Below are 23,308 nucleotides of genomic sequence, written 5' to 3' on the forward strand. Positions count from 1 at the left end.
GCTGATTGGTTATCCGAGAGACCCCATGTCTCTTTCATCTTGAAAGTAAATTGACAGGTTGTGCATAGCAATTACTAAAATGACTTTCTCAACAATTCCCTTGGATTTTGGCACTTAGCAGTCCAACCATTATAAACACAGATGCTTCTGCCATCGTCTCTAAGTGTGAAGGCCTTTCACTTTCATTCCTGTTAAACAGGCCTCCCTGTTTACTCGTTACCAGCTGCATCAGGTGGCTTATTGTTAGGTAGATTTCAGATCAGACCTCATGATTTCATTCATGTTCACCTAAATTAAAGATTCTGTCCTAAAAGGTAATAATCTTATATAACCTCATATTTGTAACGTCCAGCACATGTGCATTTAAACACATTTGCTGGTTACTGAAATCTAAACATCAGTGACTTGTTCAATGTTAGTGAAGTATCAGTCCGGCAGACAACTGATTTATTTAAAATTTAGCATTTTAAAAATGCAATTTGTACTCTTTTAGGGAGTAATGTGAGAGTTTTTCATTAATGTTGTATTACAGCTGAATACGAAACCCATACTTATAAGGATTTGGCCAGTTACACTGTATGTTTTGACTCCATGTGAAGACAGATGTGTTTTGTAGCGATGTAAATATATTTATGCAGGAAGAAGAATCTATTTGAATACTTGTTGCACAAACAAATGGTTGGGGCTATTTCCTGCTGAGTGATACAGAACCTCAGTGCCATTAAGAATCAATGCCTTCAGCAAGATTTCTTTTCATGCCATTATTTCACAATATTGACAAATCAAATGGGTTAAAGGGCATGTTTACTGAGAATACCACCACCAGGTGGAGCATGGAACGCGTACGCACACACAGATACATGCATGATCAGAGTGACATCACCAATCCCCTCTGCACATGTGCTAGTGGCCATTTTGATATCTGGATCACTCCTCCTCTGGACATCAACAAGATAAGCAGCAAGTGCTGGGGTGTCAATGTAACAGCAACTCCTGCCCTGGGTATTGTGACACTGGAGGAGGCTTGTGGCAAGTCAGCAGCAGGGTATGTATGCTGGAAATATTTGGGGGGTGGGGGGGCAAGGTGACAGCAGAGGAGTACCCATCTGCCTTGTGATAACCCTTTTAAAGGCCATGGGGAAATCACTCATTAATCTCGTGGAGCTTGTTGTGTATGAGTTATTTTGGTAACAGGCAATGGCCTGCCCACCTGGAGCTCATCACCTGAGCCCTTTGTAAAGCAGACCTAGGGAAAGGCATTTTGGCACGGTGGCTGTTGCCTCACAGTGCCAGGGACCCAGGTTTGATACCAGCCTTTGGCAACTGCCTGTGTCGCCTCTGAATGCTCCCACAGTCCAAAGATGTGTGGATTAGGTGGAATGGTTAAGATAAATTGCTCTGTAATGTCCAAGGATGTGTTGGCTAGGTGGATTAACCATGCTAAATGCAGGGATAGACTGGGTTCTAGTGGGATGCTCTTCAGAGCTTCAGTACAGATTCAATGGGCCAAATGACCTCCATCTGTATTATAGTGATTCTATAATCGAGCAAACCCAGGAATGGGTCTGCTGAACTGTGTACCCTGGGCCAGGACTAGCCTATGTATGTTGTGAGTAATGGCTCTATTTTGGTGTCCAGTAATAATGCTCCTTTCCAGTTGGGCTACCTGAGTTATTACACACCTCTCCTCACTTCCCCTTGTTCTGGGCTGATGATATAAATAGTTTATGTGTACACAGATGCCTCCTGCACCCTGTCCCCACCAGCTGACATCATGGGTTATCGGGAGGCAATTTCAATGTTAAGGTTAATCATTCTGTAGTTTAAATTGGTCACAGGGGAAATGTGATTATTTATCTACTGGACTGATGGACCACATCAGTATTTCTGATGAGTCCATTTACTCTCCAGCCCCATCCCAAAATCTTACCTGAAAAGCCATCTGGAAGCCCAACTTACCCAGAAGCCACTGTACTACAGATATTTTGCACTGAAAGCAGCATTGGGGTGTTGCACTGACAGCAGGTTTCACCCATTCTTGCACGGTAACACCCACACAGTGAAAGTTACCGGGCTTATTGACTTAACCCAGGCCTTCTCCTGTTGCAGGTAAAGTTAACAGTGAAGGTGGAATGAGACCCTTATTTAGGGCCACAATAAGCCCAAAAGCAGATGCGCTAAAATGAAAACAGATACTGCTGGAGAAATTCATCAGGTTTGATAGCATCTGTGAGAGAGAAATTAGGGTTAATGTTTTTGATCCAGTGACCCTTCTTTAGAGCTGATAGTAACTAGGAAAAGGAGACAGGGGATTGGGGGAGGGGGCGGGGGTGTTAAAGAGTAAATGATAGGTGGAGACAGAACCTGGAAAGAGAGAAAGACAGTTGGACAGACAAAGGGATGGATAATGGAGAACCAAGGAGAAAGAAAAGTTGACGATGGGCACAATTAGTAGATGCAAGTTGGTTGGCTATACTGAATGGAGCTCCAGTGTTGACAAGGCCTGGGGTGTGGGGTAGGTAAAATACATGGAAGAAGGTGTGTTAAGCTGGCAGGAGCTTGTAAAATCCAACCTCATTGGTGAAATTTTAGCTCGATGGATATGAGGTGGCATCTGATTATGGATCTAAAATAAACAGATGTGGGTTGTTTAGAGAAGTATTAAATTTGTCATACTGTTCCTTCGTAAGTCATTCAAAAACAACATATGAAAAATTAGTGCTACCTCTTTGTTAATCTACACAAGAAGGGCCACTGGAATGTTAAACCCTACAATTATACAGAAAGCATCAGCGTATTGTTATCACTTACTGTCCATCCTTGGTGAGAGAATCCAGTTACTGGCTGTAACTTTGAGGCTTATTGTTAATAAGAAACTAAGAGAGAGCATTGACTGGTGGTGGTTTACCCTGAGAGTCACCATATGTCAGACAAGGGTAGAGATTGCAAAGGAGAATCCTTCATGGTAACCTCAGCTAGTATGGAAATTGATCCCATGTTTTTGGCATTACGCTACATCACGTTACATCAAAACCTAACACAAGTATAGTAATTGTGGACAGGGTTGGTTCATTGAGTTGGTTAATTTGTGATGCAGTGTTATGGATCAAACAAAACACCCGCAAAATGCATTAAGAACCTAGAGCCTAACTTTTCTGATTTTAAAGGTAACTGTGAGGCTTTGCATTCTGGATGCAATTTGAATGGTCAAACTACTCAACTTTAAGCAAAACATACTTTATTTGTACTCTTTAGTTAAAATACAGACAAAATAGAAAGAAAAGAATTGGCTTAACTATAACTGTACTGAAATGCTGAACAAACTACTACTAATTAACTGTTCTCTGTATAGTAGCATCCATAAACACACCCTTGCAAAGGAAAATTCAGTAAAATAGATTATTTCGCATACAATTCCAGCAGGAGGAGGAGAACACTAGCTTTAGACAGGAATAAGAGCTTCTCCATCCAGCTCCAAGACTCCAGCAACTGCTGAAAGCTAAAGCTAAACATCCTAGTTCTGTGGAAGCTTGACAACACCCATTCAGGCTGCTTCTATTGATCCAACCTAAAACAAAAACTCAAGGCTTCACAAGCTGTTTACTTTATTGGCTTTAAACAGACTGCTCGCTACCTCTGGCTCAACCCCTCTTTATAAAAAAAAGGAGAAAATACTGTTCTTAAAGCCATAGTATCATTACACCTCAATAAAAAATAATGTTTGTTGATAATCAAGTCTCCTACAATCGATATCAGCCCTCCTGTCAGATACAACCAAACTAGAATATAGATTAATCATTCCTCATTTAAAGGCCATTGTTCCATTCCTTTGATTCTCAATCTAAACTTAGTTTGGTGTTGGATCGCTTTTGAGTTCCTCACTGAACTATTGAGTATAGTTATGGATTGAACAAATAATCGCTAAAAACCTATCTGTAATATCATCATTAGGGAGATTAGTGCAATGTAAATGTATAAACAAAGTACAAAATAAATAGAGAATATAAATTTTAATAGTTTCAACTTACCCAAATTAGGTATTAAGTTCAAGTCCCAATTCAGTATGGAACTGAAGATGACACTCCTGCGGTATTGTATACAACATTCTGAAGACACTGTATTTTGATTAAGTGTTTAAACTTATTCAGATGGAATTTTAAAATCTCTATGGCACTATTTAAAAGAACAGCACAACATTCCCAATATGTTTGACCCAGCATTCCTCCTCAGTCAACTCCAACAAAAATGGGTTAATTGTGAGACCCTGTGCATGAATATTGTTACTTTCCCATGTCGAACAGTGGCAACACTTGAAAACAAATTCAGTCTTGTGAAGTACTTCAAGATGTTTTGGAGTGGTAAGCAGCTGTGTAAGTGTGGGTTCTTTTTTTATACATTATTATTTTAAACAAGAATAAGCTGGTCATCAGAATGTAGAAAAGTTGACTCTTCATACTGTAGATGGGAGACTTCCTTTAGCCAACCACATCACAACATTTCAATAATCTGTTATCTTTAACATACATGTATTTTTAATATCAAATTATTTCCCTTCTTCATTTTAATTATCCCTCAAGCAACATCACAAAAGCAGACTATCTGGTCATAATCACATTGCTGTTATGGATGCTTCGTTGTCTGCTGCATCTATTGCATTACAATAGTGACTAGATTTGCAAATAACTGGGAGAAAGTAGGGTCTACAGATGCTGGAGATCAGAGTCAAGAGTGTGTTGCCTGAAAATCACAGCAGGTCAGGCAGCATCTGAGGAGCAGGAGAATTAATGTTTTAGGCCAGGGCCCTTTGTCAGGAATTCATTCCTGATGAAGGACTCCGACCCGCAACTTCAATTCTCCTGCTCCTCGGATGCTGCCTGATTTGCTGTGCTTTTCCAGCAACACACTCTTGACTTGTAAATAACTGCATTAGCTGTAAAGTACCTTCAGACATCCTGGGTTATGAGAGTTGCTATGCAAATGTAAGATTATTTTAGCATAAGTATTTTGCACATAAGAATCTATAATAATGTTTGGTTTTGTCATCGGTTAAGCATGTCATCTGCATTAAACCAGAGATCCATCATGAACCTTACCTTCCCCTTTCTCTATTTCATTCTCCTCTTATAATATGCAGAGCAGGAATAACGGAGCTTATTAATGGTAGGGAGAATATGAAGAGATTAGCAGAGAAGTCAAAAATATTAGGAGGTCAAGGAGGGACTGTGAAATTAAATTATTGAGGAACATAAAACAAGTCAAATATTTTACAAGCGCATTAAAAAATGGTTGTGATGGAAATAGGGCCTTTTAATGATGAATATGCTGTTACAGGCATTGGCAGAGGAATTGCAGAAATATGAAATAATTGCTTTGCCTTAGCATTTATCTGACAAGCAAGTTGGCATTACATTGTCTAATAGTATTAGACATGAGATAATTGTCCTTAAAATAAAAGAGGTGAAATATTAAATAAACAAGTCACAAGTAGACAAAATAAAAAAACCCCAGTCCAAATGGATTACATCTGCACATTTTAAAACAATTGAGACAGCAAATACATTCCTGCACGTTTTATCAATTTACGAGAAAAAGAAAGTTATAATGTGTAAGGTAGAAGTTTGGCGGTAATCTATATTTAAAAAGCGAGGTAGAAAATGTCCAAGGTCATACCAGTCAACTTAACATTGATGTAGGAAACATATTGGAATCCCTATGATTGGAATAAAGGAAATAATAGAAAACTATATCGAAATCAATGTTGTATTGTTGTGGCCCTGGTTGAATCCCACCACTCAACTGATCACAACATGCAAGTGCTTTTACCCAGTTAGCAATATGGGCAATTTTAAGCCTTACCTTTACTAGGTTTAAAATAAAAAAGATCCATCATGGAGGATTATTTTAATAAATAACAAAATTAGAGGTTTTTTTGTTAAACCAAACTTATTTGGCAAACTAGGTTAAAAACCATCCCCACCCCCGTTCACCTATTGTACTCTATGCTACTTTCTCCCCACCCCCACCCCCCTCTCATTTATCTCTCCACTCTGCAGGCACCCTGCCTCTATTCCTGATGAAGGGCTTTTGCCCGAAACGTCGATTTTCCTGCTCCTCGGATGCTGCCTGATCTGCTGTGCTTTTCCAGTACCACTTTAATCTCAACTCTTATTTGGCAAACTGAAAAATCCACAGTTGGAAACATGTAAGTATAAATGTTTACACTTCTAAATAATGCCATCCCATTCCCCCATTCCCCTCACCCAGTCCATAGATATACACACACATCAATTTAGGAGAAAATAGAGAACTTTCTGCAAAGATTAATTTTGAAAATAAAACCTTTAGGCAGTAAGTATTAGTTCATGAAGCACAAAGAAGTTCAAGATGATTTTCAGTTAGTATCCTAAACCCAGGCTGTTGTCACTGGAATCTTTGCATGTTCAGAAGCTAACAACATTTCAGAAACACTTCAAGAGAGCATCTGAATCAATCATAGAATCCCTACAGTGTGCAAGCAGTCCATTCAGCCCATCAGGTCCACATCGGCCCTCCAAAGACCATCCCACTCAGACCAAACCCTTATCCTATCCCCATAACACTGCATTTCCCATGGCTAAGCCACCTAGCCTGCACATCCCTGGACACGATGGGAAATTTAGCATGGCCAGTCCACTTAATCTGCACATCTTTGGACTGTCGGAGGAAACCGGAGCACCCGGAGGAAACCCACCCAGACACGTGCAAACTCCTTACAGTCACCGAGGGTGGAATCAATCCTGCATCCCTGGTGCTGTGAGGTAGCAGTGCTAACCACTGAGCCACTGTGCCACCCGAAGATTTTCAGTATCACACGAGACCTTCCAAAAATATTTTCTCCAAAAGGCAGAGCTGAGTATTCTCTCTTTCTCAGAAAGTTGTACCCCAGCTGAACTCCCAACAATATACTAAACAAAGCCAGAAACCTAGGTAAGATCAAACAGTTAGTTTGAGTAAACCTAAATAAGGTCAAACAATTAGTTCAAGCCATGTGACTTCGAGGAAGTGTCTTTTTAAAACAAAAAGTCCCAATGACCTTTTAGGGACTCATTTTAAAAAAAATTTCCAAGTATCCCTTCTCTTTTCAAAAGAATCCCTGTCCATAGTCCTCTGAGCACAAATCCTTTTTTTAAAAAAAAGCATCTTCCTAACCCAATAATAAACATTCTGCAATTTAGAAATGCAAAAGTTATTGGGCAGAATTTTTTTGAATAGTGGAGTTTCGAGCCTGCCACTGATGAGTGGGTAGAGAATGTATCCATGCCAATCACAGCAGTCTCATAGCTATTAAACATTCCCAGAAGCATCCATAAATGTCTACAGCCAGTGATACCTCCTCCCACTCACATACCAGCACCTTTAACAGTAGCAGCGGCCAGATAGGGTGGCACAGTGGCTCAGTGGTTAGCACTGCTGCCTCACAGCTCCAAGGACTAGGGTGACTGCCTAGAATTTGTACGTGCTCCCTGTGTTTATTGCGTTTCCTCCAGGTGTTCCGGTTTCCTCCCACAGTCCAAATATGTGTTGGTTAGATCAATTGGACATGCTAAATTCTGTTCAGGGATGTCTAGACGAGGTGCACTAGTCAGACGAAATATAGAGTAATAGGGGTAGGGGAATAGGTTTTGGTGAGATACGCTTTGGAGGTTTGATGTGGACTTGTTGGCTTGTTTCCACACTATAGGGATTTGATGAATTGCCACACAGTGTCCAGGGATGTGCAAGCTAGGTGGACTAGCCATGGGAAATGCATGGTTACAGGGATAGGGGTGGGGCTGGGTGGAATGCTCTTCAGAGAGTCGGTGGGCACTTGATGGGCTGAATGGCCCGCTTCTGCACTCGAGGGATTCTATGATTAGGACTACAAACAGCCTCCGATCATGGACTCCAGGAGCAGCTATGGTGCAGATTAGGGAGGGGAGGTATAATCTTGATTGGAGAGGCAGGGGCCAGTTTTCGTGTATGCAGCACTGGGGATAAACCTCGGGGGGGGGAGGGAGCTTGATGAGAAAAGAAGGTCTTTGAGAAAGGTGCTTCCTCTCCCTGCCTGAGACCTAAGCAAGGTGAAATACTAAGTTTCCTCTGATCTCTCCACCCATCACCCTCAACATAATGCATTGTTTAAAGCCTGAACGGAAGTGAGAGTGGATGGAGTGCCTGAAACCTCACCTGCACCCCACTCTCCATCCACCCAGCCTCTAAATGTTTCAAATTGGGGTCAGGCAGGGCTATGGTTGGAGGCCCCTGGGAATCATCCACATTCTTCCCACCTGCAAAGCTCCTGACTAGGGGGGGACATCAAACTCTGGCCAGTGTGGAAGTGGAATGATGGGGTGGGGGGAGATAGAAAACAGATAGCTGCAATGTAGCATTTAAACCTCACCTGTATAAATCCTCCCTTTCCTTTCCTTGGTCTTCCTCACCATTCCCTCTTTCATTCATTCAAAATGTATTACCTCAGCTCTGCTGATGAAAGAGCATCACGCTGAAACATTAATGATGTTCCTCTCTCCATGGCTACTGCTGGATATGCAGAGTATTTCCAACATTTGCTGTTTGAATTTTAGGTTTCCACCTCTGTAGTATCCTGCTTTTGATTGATGGTAACAGTTGGGGAAGAGAGGTGACACTGGGAGCCATTTCAGGACACTTTAATTTCACCGTGGCTGTAGAAGTGTTTAACAAGATAACATTTTTCTCCCTTTCTCCCTGATGTTAACCTATTTCTGCTGATGTCACTGACTATTGCTCAAGAACAATTCTATCTGCTTTCTCATTTCAATGTGCACGCCGTGAATATTGACTATTTGACCGGGGAGAATATAACCCTCCCACCATTAGCTAACAGCTTTTGAAAACAAAATCTCCTACAAAACTCTCTCTCTATTGGAGCAGTATAGCAACTCAAATCCTCATGCAGCTCCACTTCCCTGTAACAGTGCAGGCTCTAATGGGGAAGAACCCTTTGGGTCAATTTGTCAGGAAAGAAGCAATGGAGACAGCTATGAAGAAAAATAATTTTTATCTAACAGCCTATTGACCTCAAGCACAGTTACAAGATAAAGAGGACAGCAATGTGAATAGCGCAGCACCTTATCTAAGATGAGGTGGCTTAAAATGAATCACAAACAGTGAATCCAGCGAAAGGAATCTTAAGACACTATTTCATTTATATCTGTAAGATAGCCACTTAAAAATACTGTAAGTAGAACTGTGTCAGGCCAACAGGGAATCTGTATTTCATTCCCAGAAACAATTAGAGTGTTTTAAGGGGCAAATGGTTATAGGAGTGTAAAAATCATGCACCATTTATGAGTTATTAAATTTGAAAGGACTGTTCCCTAACCCTTTGCCACTGAATAAAACTTTATTTAACGATCTGAGGTTTGCAGAAGAAATTTTCAGTCCCAGCTCAGCAGCAGACTAGTAGTGGAAATGTTTCATAAAACATTCTTAACAAATGGGATTTTAGCACACAAGAGGCTCTGATGGCCTATTAATTCTGCCTTGGCCCACAGCCAAAACACTTGTGCTTCTCTTCTAATTTGTGCTTAATTTCTATCAGAGGTACCAGGAGACTCCTTTTTTCAGCATGATGCATCCGCATAACTTTAATGGATTCACTAGAGGAGCCACAGCAAGAAGACATTGATTGGTCTGTCTCAGGGGCCTAAGCGAGGCCTGACAGGTAGTATCTTGACACGGGCAGCAAATGAAATGTGACCCCTTGTAAACAGGGCTGAGCATTTGGGGCTCTGGGTATTCCATTAGCTCAGAAACCTTTTCAAATTCCATTTATTTATGAAGTGATTTGAGCAGACTAAAGTTGTTCTTAAAATAAGAATATGGAAGAATGCTGTGGGAAATTTGAGTGAGACAGTATTAGCGGCAAGGACAGAAGTGGGAAACATATCATTGAATCTGACTAAAGTATTCACAGGGAAGAAAGGCAACAGTAGAGGAAGCAAGGAAATGAGCAACAGAGAATTAAGTCTTAACACATATTAACCAACTTAAAAAAAATCATTTGTATGATCATGTGTGCAAAAATGTACAGCCTTAAGGATGCTTAAACTAAAAGGTCATGATCCAGAAAAGATTTCAGATGACCCGCAGCTTAGTCCCAACCCCAACCAAACCTTAGTGGTGAAGTGGGAGTGGAATTTTTGAGGTTCTGTAACATTTTCCCAAAAGGGAGTTAATGGGAAACTTGTTCATCTATACGAATTGGTAGCTTCATATTTATTGCATGAGATTTCTAATGCAGAGGTTGTAAGTTCATACTCCCAGTAAATTGGGAAGTAGAATACAATAGTACAATTCTAACACCAGACCTTCCTAGGTTTCATTTGAATCCTCTCTGCCATCATTTTAACTATACACTTCATTTAGGTGACCAACATTAGTTCAGAAAGATCATGGAATTTTGGATTGAAAATGTGTTTTCTAAGCAACTGACATTAAAGGAATATTCAAAACAGCTACTGCTATCTTTTGGGATATTACTTTTAGATATATATTTATGTACAGCATCTCGGATTCTCTATTAAATATGTCTTCACTTAGATAGAAACCAAATGTTAAAATAACAAGAAACTTTAATATGTTGAACTCAATAAAATCTGCATTCATTAGTCCCATACTTTTGACAGCTTGAGGGAAGAATTTTCCATTGTTTTTATGATCAATGGCACTGTATGTTCCAGCATTCGCTTTTGTGTTAAGTGAACCACACTTTGATGTCTGGCTCTACTCTATTAGGCAATGGTTGAATCAGGAGTGAAACAATTTGTTTAATAAGTTTGTTCAAGTCTTCAAAATAAAAATCAGCTCGAAAAGGCAGAGAGGAGTCCCAGAGAAAGCTGGTGTTGTAGTAGATAACTCTTTTGATAACTTCAACACTAAACTTCGGTGGGGACTAAGCTGTGGGCCATCTCTAATCTTTTCTGGAACATGTTTAGTTGAAATGTCCTTGAGGTTATACATTTTTATTCACTCATGATTCTACAAACAATTTTTTTATAGTAGGCTAGGATGTGTTAGGACTCAATTCACTGTCACTCATTTCCTTGCTTCTTCTCCAATTGCCTTTTGTCTCTGTGAGTATTTATTTTCAATTATTTGTTTTAACAATGATAGTACACTTAGTTTATTCTGAAAAGAAAATTAATGAAATAATATTTACAGCAACATTCTGTTCCTTAGTGCCAGAATGTTTGGTGTTGCAAAGACTATTATGACTCCAAAAGGATGTCCATTTTTATGCTTTAGAGACAGTAAGGACTGCAGATGCTGGAGGTCAGTTCCGATGAAGGATTTCAGCCCAAATTATTGACTTTCCTGCTTCTTGGATGCTGTCTGCCTATTGTGCTTTTCCAGCTCCATTTTTGTGGTGTTAGCCACACTGGATACCATTTTGGTGATAGCATCATTACAAACACAGGAAGCATCTACAGGATGTATGCAGACAAGGGAGATGGTGAAATTAATCAATGAGGAGCTCCATGATTCATGCCACCTTGGGCTGAATGAATATAGGATTCTTACAGTGTGGAAACTATCCATTCGACCCATCGAGTCCACACTGACACTCTGAATGACATCACATCCAGACCCACCCCACTACTCTATCGAATAAGGGTGGCACGGTGGCTCAGTGGTTAGCAGTGCTGCCTCACTGTGCCAGGGACACCGTTTCAATTCCCACCTCAGGCAACTGTCTGTGTGGAGTTTGCACATTCTCCCCGTGTCTGCGTGGGTTTCCTCCAGGTGCGCTAGTTTCCTACCACAGTCCAAAAATGTGCAGGTTAGGGGAATGGGTCTGGGTGGGTTGCTCTTTGGAGGGTCGGTGGGGATTTGTTGGGCCAAAGGGCCTGTTTCCACACTGTAAGTAATCTAATCCCTATAACATCCCTATAACAGAGCCCTGGTGCTCTCAGGCAGCCATGCCAACCACTGAACTACGTGCCACCAGTGCTCTGGCTGGTGGCATCTCCTAAGCGTACACAATCGAGCATGGATTTAACAGGAAGAAAAACCCTTCACCATTGCTACTTAAAAGGTCCAACCACTTTCAGACTGCATGCTAATAGGTTTCTATAGGCTATTGCTGTGATTTGGTGGTTTCTGGGAGTTCTTTAACATTGGGAAGTCTATTTGGGAGGTTTTTTTAATATATGGATTTTGGTAGATCAGCCCATTTTTGCCCATCTGTAAGTGCCCTGATGAAGATGGCGGTGAGTCGCATTCTTCAAACACTGCATTCCGTTATGCATTAGGCCATCAACAGTACATTTTGGAAGTGAATTCCAGGATTTTGATCTGACAACAGTGAGGGTAGAGTGATAGAATTCTAATTCAGATGGTGGATGACTTGGAGGGGAGCATTCAGTGGCAGTATTCCCCTGCATCTGATGCCCTTGTTCTTCAACATAGTGGTGGTTGTATGTTTTGCAGGTACTGATGGAGGATTGTTGGTGAGTCACTAGAATTAGAATTAGGTTTACTGTCACATGTACTCATGTAGCCATCTTGGCTACAAAGATACCTAGGTACAGAATCTTGGGTAAAAAGTAGAAAAACAAAAAAATACAGTAAACAGTTCAACACCACATTCCATAAGCACCTGGCCATGCTAGGCCCACACTATTCACAAGATCTCGACCTTGCCCCCACCTCTGCCTCAGGCTGCGTACTCCCACTCTCTCACCCCCTCAGGCTGCGTACTCCCACTCTCTCACCCCCTCAGGCTGCCTATTCCCACTCTCTCACCCCCTCAGGTTGCCTATTCCCACTCTCTCACTTCCTCAGGCTGCCTATTCCCACTGTCTCACTGCCTTAGGCTGCCTAATCTCATTCTCTCACTGCCTCGGTCTGCCTACTCACACGCTTTTCGCTGCCTTCTCCCACTCTCTCACTGCGTCGGGTTGCCTATTCCCACTCTCTCACTGCCTCAGGTTGCCTACTTCCACTCTCTCACCCCCTCAGGCTGCCTACTCCCACTATCTCACTGCCTCAGGCTGCCTACTCCCACTATCTCACTGCCTCAGGCTGCCTACTCCCACTCTCTCACTGCCTCGGTCTGCCTACTCACACTCTCTTGCTGCCTACTCCCACTCTCTCACTGCCTCAGGCTGCCTACTCTCACTCTCTCACCCCCTCAGGCTGCCTACTCTCACTCTCTCACTGCCTCAGGCTGCCTACTCCTACTCTCTCACTGCCTCAGGCTGCCTACTCTCACTCTCACTGCCCTGGGCTGCCTACTCACACTTTCACCGCCTCGGGTTGCCTGCTCTCACTCTCTCTGCCTCGGGTTGCTTGCTCCCAGTCCCCCCATCACTGGCTTGTTGGAGATGGTCGTTACCTGGAATTTGTGTAGCACAGATGTTACTTGCCACTTATCAGCCCAATCTGGAAATTGTCCAGAATACACTGCATATGGACGTTGACTCAGAAATTGCGGTGGTGCTGAAACTATAGATGAAGCAATTGAGGAAGATTGAACTTCACTATGATCCCTGAGGAACAACTATAGTGATGCCCCTAGACTGAACTGAGTGATCTCTCTTGATGATAACAATCTATTAAACAGTCGAGAGCTTTCCCCAATTTTGTCTGTATTTGGGCCAAGGCTGTAATGTGGTCAGGGCCAAGTCAATGAGTAGGTTATTGCTGAGCAACTACCATTTGATGGCACTGTTGATAACCCTATCCATCACTTTACTGATGATTGCAGATAGACTGATGGGACAATAATTTGTTGAGTGACTTGTCTTGCTTTTTATAGACAAGGCATACCTGGGCAATTTTCACCTTGTTGGGAAGATGCCAGTTGTAGGTGTTTTGGAAAGCTTGGCTAACGTTAGTTCCGGAGCCTAATCGTTTGCGGTTTCCAATGCCTCCAACTATTTCTTAATATCACATGGAGTGAATCAATTTGATTGAACACTGGCATCCATGTTTCTGGATATCAGGAACAGGCTGGGATGGATCATCTATTTGGTTATTCTGGGTGTGGATGCTTCAGCTTTATCTTTTGCATTGATGTGCTCTGCTCTTCCAACACTGGGATGGGGATATTTGTGGAGCCTCCAACAGTGAATTGTTTAATTATCCAGCACAGTTCATGAGAGGACGTGGCAGGGTTGTAGAGCTTAGATCTGATCCATTACTTGTGCAATCAATTAGTCTTGTCTATCTCCTGCTAGTTCCATTATTTGACATGTAAATTATTCTGGTTATAGCATCACCAAGTTGATACCTCATTAATAGTTCTGCATAATGTATCTTCTCACATGCCATGCTTCACTCTTATTGAACTAGGATTGAGTCTTTGGCTTGGTGGTAGTGGTGTTATGGGGAATACATTAAACCATGAGGTGACAGATGCAGATTTTGTTTGCATCCCCTTGGACTACTGTTTGATGGGGATTATGAGCAGAGATGGCACTGAACCGCAGAAGCCACAAGAATTGGGAAGAGGAGGAAGAGAGACAGAAAAGCCTCAACAGGGGGCATATCTGTCCAGAATGTTCAGAGAAATTCTACTACCTGAGTCTCAATGAGGAACAGTGTCTGAGCTGAACATGCTTCATTGTGGGATATCTATGCTTTATGAAGCACAAGCTTCCTGAAATGTGCCACATGTTGCAGTCAAACTGCAGCTTACAGAACAGGGAGAGAACAGCTTTAGCATTGACTGTGAAGGTGACCGTGCTCATGGTCTGTTATGTGGAAGGCTGTATTCAAACTGAAGCTCAGGATATTTACGCCTTCACTGAGTTTACTGTCAACTGTAGTAAAAGCAATGTTTCCGAGTCTCTATTTTCTCAAGAGCTAAATACATTTTATTCTCTATAGCCAGAGAGAAGCACAGGGATTGAGGACCATGCTGCTACGTGTCAACTCTACGGTGTAACATCACCTCCTCATCCTGCTGGCATTTGTCCATATCCATCACTTCACACAACTTAATGGCCAGTGCCAGGCAACAGTTGCAGCGCCTTCATTCTACAGCAGAACCTGGCAATAAATTGTATATAAACTGGGGAAGCATCTTTACTCAATATACCGGAGCACTGAAAAACTCTTGTCTGTTGGATTGAAAATGCATGAAATGTAATGCGTGTCTGGAAATAAAAGCTTGTAAACAAATAAGGAGTCTCCAGTTGTTTGCTTCACTGTCTGACTATCTGTGTTGTACTAATGGTTATTGGGCCATGAGGACTGTCCTTGAATGGTTAATGATTCTGATGCACGTGGGCAGCAAACACAGAAGGTGAGCCATGCTGCCAGACAGATTGTGATCAAATAGACCATTGGGATCCTGAAACAATGCTTCCTCTGCATGGACTCCATGAGTCCTGCAGGACTCAGCAAAGCCCATTTAAAGTTGCATGTAAAGTTCTGGCCTAAGAATCAGGATGCATCACCTTGGCTTGGGCAGTACTTGTCTGGGTTGTCTGTCAACAGCAGGTTAACTAGTGGAACAGGATGCTGGGAGCAAGAGTGCAGTTATTATCCTGAGAAGACAGATTACTGACTGCAGCTAGCGTGTAAACCTCTTTGAACATGTGTTTTCGCAAGTTGATCTTGCACTTGAGAAACCTGAGTTTTCACTGTAATATCCACACACTGGGTGACTTCTGTTGTGATAATAGTTGAGACATTGTCCATCAGATATTCTATTGTGTTTTGGGCCGGTACATTTTAATGCTTATGGCCTGTTCATTTGAATGTACTTTAGCTTTAAAAAGTTTGTCCATTGTGCATATGCATATAAAAGAGTTTGGGGTTGCTGATTCTCAAAATGCACAGGCACAGAATGCAAATTTATCCTGGAGGCATATTTGTACAAAGAACCATGGATGGCACGGTGGCTCAGTGGTTAGCACTACTGCCTCACAGCACCAGGGTCCAGGGTTCAATTCCAGCCTTGGGCGACATTCTCCCCGTGTCTGCGTGGGTTTCCTCTGGGTGCTCCGGTTTCCTCCCACAGTACAAAGATGTGCAGGTCAGGTGAATCAGCCATGCTAAATTGCCCATAGTGTTAGGTGCATTAGTCAGAGGGAAATAGGTCTGGGTGGATTACTCTTCGGAGGGTTGGTGTGAACTGGTTGGGCTGAAGGGCCTGTTTCCACAATGTCGCGAATCTAATCTTAAAAAAAAAGAAATATCAATCAGAGTCAGACAATGTGAGGAGCTACTCCTAAAAAATCACAGTTTCTGTCTCCATCATGCTCCTCCAATCATAGTAATAACACTGGCTTCTCCTCAACTCATCAGTGTACTTGTGGTGTCTGTCTTTAAATCTGTTCCCCAGTGTGTACTCACCAAGGTGGCATATCTGAGTTGCGGGTGGGGGGGACTGATGTGAGACTGTGTCAGGCAGCATCTAAGGAGCAGGAGAATCAACATTTCAGGCATAAGCCCTTCGTCAGGAATGAGGCTTATGGGATAAGGGGGCTGAGAGATAAATGGGAGGGAAGAACCATTTCTGGAGGCTTTGGATTTGTTGCAGGTACAGATTCTCCTGCTTCTTGGATGCTGCCTGACTGGCTGTGGTTTTCCAGCACCGCACTCTTCGACTCTTATCTCCAGCATCTGCACTCCTCACTTTCTCCTAATGTGCGACTGCACCATAGGTGGTTTCCTTCCCCTTCCACTTCACCTGGACATGGCTGCTCTCTGGTTCTGTAACTAACCTGTGTGAGGAAAAACATGATCAGACTCTCCAGGCAGGAGCCCACAGATACATTGCAGATCAAATAGATGTTTGTTAACTGGAAGACTTCACCATCAATCACATTTGCCTGAGGCTTCCCCAAAGCCTCTTTTTGAGATGATTTACACTCCACCAACTAAAGCCCAGCCTCTGCAATGGATTGGCCACACTGATTTTCTGCCAGATTCATTTAGGAAACGTACCGGATCCTGAATGACATGGGCTTCAGTCAGTTTGTCACAGAGTTGTGTGAAAAGTCTGGTGAGGTCTACCTTGACATTGGGAAAAGAACTATATTGCCAGGTGGCAAGAAGGATTTGCTTCTAGGCAGTAGTGAGTTGTCAATTATTACAGCTTGTTAAATGTCATATTAATGTCAGAGTTTGCTTCATTAATATTCAAATTCTGAACTTAACAACCATGCCAGAAAAGCTATTCTTTGAGGTTTCTCAACCTAAAATGAAACTGGGTACCTGGTGACTTGAGCTCATCATTGGCTCTGAGTGTCCTCCATTTTGCTTACCACAAAACAACATCTCAGAGCACAATCCATTGGCACCAGCCACACACACCCTTTATTCATGAATATTGACTTCCGACATTTGCAATTGCCTCAGAATTGTCATGGCACCCGTCCAATCCACTTAGAGTCATAGTGTCATAGAGATATACAGCACAGAAACAGACTCTTCAGTTCAACGTATCTATGCCAACCAGATATGCTAACCTAACCTAATCTAATCTCACTTACCAGCAGTTGACCTATATCCCTCTAATCCCTTCCTATTCATATAGCCATCCAGGTGTCTTTTATAAGCTGTAAATGTACTAGCCTCCACTACTTCCCCAGGCAGCTCATTCCACACACGTACCACCCTCTGAGTGAAAAAGTTGCCCCTTAGGTCCCTTTTATATCTTCCCCTCTCACCCTTAGCCTATGCCCTTTAGTTCTGGACTCCCCCACCCCAGGGAAAAGACCTTGTCTATTTATCCTATCCATGCCCCTCATGATTTTATAAACTTTTATAAGGTCATCGCTCAGCCTTTGATGCTCTAGGGAAAACAGCCGCAGTCTATTCAGCCTTTCCCTATAGTTCAAATCCTAATATCCCTGTAAATCTTTTCTGAAGCTCTTCAAGTTTCACAACATCTTTCCGATAGGAAGGAGACCAGAATTGCATGCAATATTCCAACAGTGGCCTAACAATGTCCTGTGCAGCCACAACATGATCTCCCAACACCTATACTCAATATTCTGACCAATAAAGGAAAGCAAACCAAACGCCTCCTTCACTATCCTATCCACCTGCAACTCAACTTTCAAGGAACTATGAACCTGCATTCCAAAGTCTCTTCATTCAGCAACACTCCTCAGGACCTTACGATTAAGTGTATAAATCCTGCTCTGATTTCCAAAATGCTGCACCACAATTATCTAAATTAAACTCCATCTGCCACTCCTCAGCCCATTGGCCCATCTGATCAAGATCCCATTATACTCTGAGGTAAACCTTCTTCACTGTCCACTACACCTCCAATTTTGGTGTCATCTGCAAACTTAGTACCTCTACCACTTGCAGGGTGTTTCGTGAAATAACTCCCCACAGGCCAGCATCTGTCACCAGGTCACATGGAGAATCCTTGGCACTGATGCAACTCCCTCAGAGCCAGCTCTCAGAGTGAACAGAATCTCTGACACTCCTGTTCCTCTCTGTCAGCCAGGGCTCCTTGATTGGACCGGATTAATAGCCCCAATCAGGGAACTCATATCCTATGAGTTCCACTTGGCTGATCTTGTTACAGTCACTACATTTAGGATGCACCAGAAACTAACGTTGAAGGGTTGCTGCATGATCACTTTGCGTGAAATGACAGGAACCCAGCTCATGAATTATACCTTGGGCTCCCCAGATGCTCTCTTAGCATGTGTGTACAAACCTCTATGCTCTAAGTAGTCCTACATTTCCTTACTGGACCAACTAGCAGCCCAGACACTGCTGACCATTTCATTTATACCAACACCTTTGGACACATAGGCCAGAGAAAGAATGTTTGAGCATGAGGGGCAATGGTGTCAGGACAGCCCATAGCCTTATATGTATTAGCCTCAGTCATTTTCTTCCACACGGAGCAGAGCATTCTCAACACAGACATCTGTCCATCATGCATCCTGTAAAGACATGACGTTAGACATCAGGCTGTCACAGTTACATTCAGGCTACACAGAGGCTGAAACAAATGGATGTAATACAAAACCAAACAAATATATCTGAACAACATACTTCATATACAGTGTGCTATCACCCATGCCATCAAAATGGCCTCAATAACTATTTTTCCTTCTTCCGTCATACTGCATCCAACTGCTGTTCTGCGTTCCACAGCTGGGATGGAGGGAGTCCATTGACCCTGGAAGTTTGGCCAGGTAGCCCCCTGGGGAGGTGTTCATATCTGGATGCTGAAGGTCCTCGACATAGGCTTGAACTTCCAATGGTTAGAAGGGGGAAAGCAGAGTGAAGATGGAGGACCAGGCCATCTCTGGAGTGACTTGAGAGAAGACTTCTGAGGGATTAGTGTGTGGTGCCTTCTCCAGCTGGGTGCCTCCTGACCACCCTGTCTCCTTGTGAGGAGATATCCAGGTTGGTGGGAGTGCTTGATGCAACCTTATTGATGCTTCCTCTGAGGCCTCAGTGCTCTCATCCTCAGAGATTGAGCAAGAGGCTTCTGGCAGATCAATCCATTTCTCTGCTAAGGTCGTGGTCAACCACCTGGTAGCTGTAAAACACAAGAGAGAGAAAGCATTGCAGCCAATGTTTTGAATGGATAAGACTGATAATAGGGTTGCTGTGAGGGCTGCAACAGAATGAAAAGTGGTACTTACTTGGTAACTGTCTTTACTCTGAGAACCTTAGGAATTCTCTACCACAGAGGGCTGTGAGACTCAGTTTTTGAATATGTTTGCTATGTTTGATAGAGTTATGTTTACCGACAGTGGTTAGGATCATTGAGATGGGTTAAGAATAAAGCATTGAAGTGTTCTGAGTGTGGTTCTAGAAAATCATAGCAGGTCAGGCAGCATCCGAGGAGCAGGAAAATTGACATTTCGGGCAAAAGCTTTTCATCAGGAATGGAAGTGTTCTGTCAGTTATAATCATGTTGAATCCCAGAACAGGCTTAACAGCCTGAATGGATTACTCCTGTTCCTAAATTCCTAAAGAAATTCATTTCCACATTCTGTGTATAATTGCATAATATGCAATACTTGGTATTTAATTTTATGTTTTATATTCTCAAAATAGAATCAAAATCTATTAGCGTGACATTTCAATGGTATGAATATGTTCTAACATTTGTAAAAACTAGTTTCATTAAAACGTGCATAAAATAAAATAATCCAGCTAAATCAAAGAATATCAAATAAAGTTTAGTTAAATTTGATTTTGCCTAGTTTCGTGCTGGCTTCTTGCAAATATTAATGATTATGTCGAGGACAGACTTCCCCCGAGCTTGATTTTGTGTTCATCACCTCACCTCATTGCATACAATCTTAGTGCTGTTTAACTGTGCTGTCACAAATGACCTTTGCAGTAGTGGTACTCCTGACATAGCCCAGGGCACAGTAAATGTCTCCTCTCCATCCAGTTACCGAGCTACTGTTCAATGCGCATCAAGGGCTTCTTTGAGGGACTGCCATTCTGTGGTACTAACATTTTACATATAACATAGTGTAAATAAGTTGAACTCAGCATTGCCTACAAATGGTGTACAGTTAAGTACATTAGTGACAAGTTAGTTTGTAATAAGTATCAAAGAAAACATTGTTGGTTGGGAACAAAACAAGATTGGTTAATGTTTCAAATAATCTAGCAAGCAAGAACATGGGTACTGTTCAAAATACAATTATATGCAATGATGGGAGACCTCTTATATTGAAAGGATAAGATTTAGTGGGCCGAATGACCTTTTCTTATCTGTGGCATTTCTTATGTTCTTTTGACCTTTCTTGAACTACTGTTAAGCACTGTCTTTTCTTCTCTTTTTGCTCGGTGACAGCAAAACCATAGTATTTAGGAACCTGAGCCAGCCTATCACCAGAGAGGAAGTGAAAAAGTCTTAATTAGAATAAGAGTAAAAATGCTAATATTGCTCTGAAGGGAAACCTCACTTGAAATATTGTGGTCTTGAGATAGGGACAGGTGCTGCAGCTATTTATATGATGCATGTTGATTTCAAGAACAGATCACATTGGTGTGTTTATAGTTGTTGCACTTAACCTACAGCAATGATGCAATTCTTGGGAATGAATCTCCTTCAGTTAAACAACCAGAAAGCAGGAAAGTTCTTCTTGGTTTCTATGCCTCATAGAATCTGCAACCATAGTTTATGCCATTTATTGGGATTTTAATGTAGTACATCAAAGGAATGATTATCAGGTAAAAATTTGATACCAAATCAAATGCTTAAAGGCTTGGGCTAACAGATAGGGATTATTGAATGTCTTAAAAAGAGATAAATAGAGAGATGGTGAAGTTTAAGGAGGGAATTTTAGACCTTGGTTGCAGTTGAAGGTACAACATCAATAAATCATAGAGTGATTAAAATCAGGATATGCAAGAGGCAAAAATTGGAGTAAAACAGCAATTTTGATAATTTGTAAGTCTGGAGGTGGCTACAGAGAAGATGCATTGTTGGGGTTGGAGGAGTGAGGCTGATGCCATAGATGTTTGAAAATACTGGTGATCTTTTAAGAATTGAGCCATTGCCAGGCTGAGAGACAATCAAGTTCAGAAAGCACAGAAGTGAAGGATGAATGCGCCTTTCTGCAAGTTAAGGTTATGTGTAGCAGAAATTTGTATAAGCTTATGTTACATAGGGTCAAAGATGAATGGACAGATATGAGGGAATTGCAATGGTTTACTCCTAAGGTTAGAAAGGAATGGAAGAGCATTTTAGAAGCAGACCAGCTGAGACAGTACAGATACAGGCGATATTACAGAAATAGAGGTATACAGGCTTGGTGATGTCTGGATGTTCATCTTGGAAGTGAAATAGTACACCAAGATTACAAAAGGTCTGGTTTAACTTTAAAGTATTTGCTAATTCATCTCACCTTCTTTCCTGTCCTTTTTAACGCTGATGCATTATGGGACCATGGCAAACATTACAGTTAGCTCACAAGAATGGAAAATACTGTGTCATGTTCAGATGAGTTTGTATCTGATTCTCACTTGCGAAGAGTATCAAACCTGAGCCAGGGAGTGGGGAAAAAGGTACTAAACTTTAAGTTTGACCATCTGTCTGTATTACTAGGTAAAACTAATTTCCTCCCCATGTGATAATCTCAGAATGGGGATAACTTTAATTTTTTGACCTGATGTAAAATGGACAATTTGCCATCCCTTATTTAACCCATCTGATCTTGCTTGAAGCTGAAGCTAGCTGCCAGTATAATAATAGATGCTCAAGACACTATTATATATTTTATACCAATAACTGTGGTTAATAAAATAATGATTTTTAAAAAATAGTGTTGGATGCTAAGTATTCTTTCTATGGAAAGTTGAAAGTATTATAGAACCTAGAGATCTAGAAGTTTGTTCCTAATTCTTTGAAGTTTGCGTCATATGTAGACAGTGTGGTTAAGAAGGTGTTTAGCCCGCTTGCCTTCATTGCTGAGACCTTTGAGTATAAGAGTTGGGATGTCATGTTGAGACTGCACAGGACATTGGTAAGTCCTCTTCAAGAGGACTGTGTCCAGTTCTGGTCACCATGTTATAGGAAGGATATTATTAAGCTGGAGAGGTTTCAGAAAAGATTTACCAAGATGTTGCCAGGACTGGAGGGTTTGATTTAACAGGAGAGGCTGGAAAGATTCCCTACAGTGTGGAAATAGGCCCTTCAACCACTGACCCTCTGAAGAGTAACCCACCCCCCTCTGACTAATCCACCTAACACTATGGACAACTTAGCATGGCCAATTCACCTGACCTGCACATCTTTGGAATGTGGGAGGAAACCAGAGCACCTGGAGGAAACCCACGCAGACACGGGGAGAATGTGCAAACTCCATACAGACAGTTGTGCACTGTTGGTGGAGGAAGTGAATGTTTAAGGCTGTTTGGGGAGTTCATCAAGCAGATTAGTTTGTCTACTTGATAGGCAGTGGTAAGATCTTAATTGAAAGAACATGGGATGCTTTCCTCTGCATAGTCTCTGCAACTAAATTGAAAACCCATTTCTTAAGCAGGTGTTTAATATTTTATTGCATACAGAAAATGTTCCCTTGCTGTGCTGATTTTTCAACCCAGGCACCAGGAGATTGATAAAGACGCTTAGAGGAATATGACTTTTGAAATAACAAACATGAGATGATGTAAAAATAAACAAGACTACTTTGACAAAGCCCAAGAAATGCCAAGAAGGTGTCAAATGGGTGAATAGGGGGTTAAACTCCATTTGGTAATGAATATAGCACATGTTCTTTAAGTGACAAAGTGGGCAAGCTGAGCCTCATTAATTATTCACAGTTGCTTAGTAGTTTATTTCCTT

The 23,308-nt window shown here is 41.8% G+C and overlaps 1 long non-coding RNA gene across 1 annotated transcript; it reads left to right on the forward strand.

Moving 5' to 3' along the window:
- Nucleotides 1-896: 896 nt before the first annotated feature.
- On the forward strand, nt 897-15,172 carry LOC140493648 (uncharacterized). Its single transcript, XR_011963728.1, has 4 exons — nt 897-1,045; nt 6,054-6,202; nt 9,602-9,724; nt 14,896-15,172. It is a non-coding gene; the product is annotated as an uncharacterized lncRNA (long non-coding RNA).
- Nucleotides 15,173-23,308: the final 8,136 nt, after the last annotated feature.

Source organism: Chiloscyllium punctatum, chromosome 22, assembly GCF_047496795.1.
Source record: "Chiloscyllium punctatum isolate Juve2018m chromosome 22, sChiPun1.3, whole genome shotgun sequence".
Lineage (NCBI taxonomy): Eukaryota > Metazoa > Chordata > Chondrichthyes > Orectolobiformes > Hemiscylliidae > Chiloscyllium > Chiloscyllium punctatum.